The sequence below is a fragment of the Copadichromis virginalis genome, linkage group LG2 (assembly GCF_057382275.1).
Source record: "Copadichromis virginalis isolate Kocher_CV1m ecotype Utaka linkage group LG2, C_Virginalis_male_GT1.1, whole genome shotgun sequence".
Lineage (NCBI taxonomy): Eukaryota > Metazoa > Chordata > Actinopteri > Cichliformes > Cichlidae > Copadichromis > Copadichromis virginalis.
Window position 1 is genome coordinate 30,681,830 of NC_140619.1, and position 2,885 is coordinate 30,684,714.

The window sequence follows — 2,885 nt, forward strand, 5'->3', positions numbered from 1 at the left end:
AACACCACACTGTTAACATAAATTAATGATTTCACACAGGCAGTCAGCCCCTGTTCTGGAGTTGCTTTAATGAATCAAAGGTTCACCTCCCAGTAAACAGCCAGCCTGTGTTACTCTGTGCTGGTGATCCTTGTTATGTCCACATGCACACACAAATGTGGCTGGCGTGATTGCTCCTGGATATCAACTAGTGATTTTTAACCAATACAATTGAACTATAAGGGACAATAGGGACAGCTCAGTGTCACAGATCGGGATCTTGTGCTACACAAAAAAGAAAAAAGAAATGCTTGGGCAGACTTTGGCTTCAGTAAACATGGTACACAGCTGAAGAAAATGAATAAATACTGCAAGGAAACACTTATGCCACTCCAAAAAAAACACAATTCTTTTGTTTGGTGTTAATTATTACTCGATGTCCCGGTCCATTATTTTATGCTTTTGCACTTCCTGCTGTCACAGATGTGTGCTGTTCTCATCAGCAAAAGCCTCTGGGTCTGAAGAATGCCAATGCGGAAATGCCATGAGCCTACATTCTTTCTAATAGCAAGCAGGTGGTGACTCATTTGGTGTCAGAAAGGAGTTCAGTTGTACTTACTACTTTTCATTCCCATGTGTAGACAACTTTGCACAATTTAACGATCTAAACCATTTTAAGGGCCCAAACTATTTTACTGCTGAATTGAACTTGCAGATTATATTAAGTTCTATGTTTTTGCCCAGCAGTGATATATCGGTTGCTCTACATAGTCTAACTACAGTGTTTATATTTGAACACAAACCATATGATTACATCACTTGTCAGAGACCTAATTTGTATTGTGTTGTGGAGTACGTAACCTACTTAGTGGGAGTTATAGCTCACTGTAATGTCTCCCAAGTGGCCTCCTTAAGCTAAGGAGTGTCTCTGTGTGTGTGTGTGTGTGTGTGTGTGTGTGTGTGTGTGTGTGTGTGTGTGTGTGTGTGTGTGTATCATAATCATCTACCTCTAAGGCAATGCGAACCACCAATCATTAAACTTCCAACACAGCAACACCCACATATTTTCACAGTTTTTTGTCTCCCTTGTTCTGCCGCAATGAAAGAGACACAAACAAGTAAAACAGAGCTTATAAAGTTAGACTTTTTTGTATTGCAACTGTATTATTTAAATTAAATCATATATTATTATTATCCAAGTAAAGCACTATACAAATACAGGCCATTTACCATTATTTTGTACGGTCTAAGTCTTCAGTGTTATGATATGCTGCAAAACCATAGAATTTCTAAGGTTAACGAAATCTCCTTTTGAAGAGATCATCTTTTAATCCGGTATCTCTGCAGCTGTGCAAGCCAGACACTGTGAAATCCAGTCATCTGTCTTACAAAATCCATGCTTTTGCATCTGCAAATCAAATCTATCTATTAACTGTACCATGAAGACAGCAAATGAGCTACTCCCGAATGGCCTCCACATGTCTATCACCTAATGGATACAGAGGACTGCAATATTCTCCACAGTATCCCAGGACACTCTGTCCAGCTGATGCAGCAGCTGTTATCAGAATGGAGCGGATGCATGTAACCAGCACAAACGCCGGAAGGATGTCACCTGGGCCATCTGGCTTATCAGTGGCACAGCTCAGTGGTTGAAGTCTTGCGACTGTGCAAACGCAGGGTAGACTTAGTGTTCCATAAATTCATGACAGTCTTAGTACCAGCTCTCGTTGTCAAATGAGTTTCACTTAGCTTTGGAAAGCTGACAAAGTGCTTTAAGTAGTGTTTTTATTAATTATATAGTGATAAAGAGCATTTTTACTCTAATTTATTTTATTAAAGCCTAAGTGACACATTAAATTAAAAAAAAAGAATCCTGACTGGCATCTGTTATTTATTCCTACCTGGCCTCACTATGCTTCTAACTGCAAATGTGTCTCTGTGTCTTGTATTTGGATGTTTTTTAACAATGTGATGCAGCAATTGCATTATTCATCTTGATGCTCTTCTAAATCTAATTAACAATTGCCCAGGCTTTGTAGACAGTGGGATGAAATATACACACATAACTCTTTTACCAATTAGTTGTGAGAGACGAAACAGGGAGGAGCAATAAAAAGATGATGAGATCACAAAAGACCGTTTTATGTTCTTTAAATCACCTTAAAGGGTTTAAGTGACATCAGGGTGACATAATGAGTTAGTAGACAAGAGGTAATGCTTTTGAAAAGAGCACATGTAAATATTAATGAGGCTCTTCCTCTGACTTAAGCCCTTTTAATATCATAATAACCACTCTAGTGTTGTGACAGCTAAGTTAGGAATAGTAAGTCAAACTGTACAACCATTGCAGCAGTTTTGTGTTAGATGACAATTTTGCTCTTAACTGATTTTTTACTTTTACTTTGTGTACCTTTTTTTTAGCTTTTACTTTAAACATAAAAACTGTCTTACTGTCTCTGGTTCTGATGGGAGCTCATTAAAAACTAATGATCTTTTACCACGCTAATGAAAGTTTATATCTTTACATTTGGTATTAAATTTCAGGTTTTCTCAGCTTATGTTGCGTCAGTTTAACCATACTTAAATCTATTATCCATAGCAAAGGATCTGGAATACACAGTGTTTAACACGGTGCTAAGCAATATTTTTAGACAACCACCCAATGTAAGGTTCACGGCACAGCTGCCCTGATTTAATAATATTGGTAATTATCAATAATTTTTTTTTTTACGTTCCAACATACACAAACACACACAAGATTTTTAATATTGAAATATAACTATTTTTGTTATCCATGAATTTTCAAATTCACTGTTTTACAAAACAGCTGAAAAAATAGTAAAGAACGTTGTTATCTTTCATTCCGATGCTAATTACAGTTATTTACCTGCATTCCTGAACAG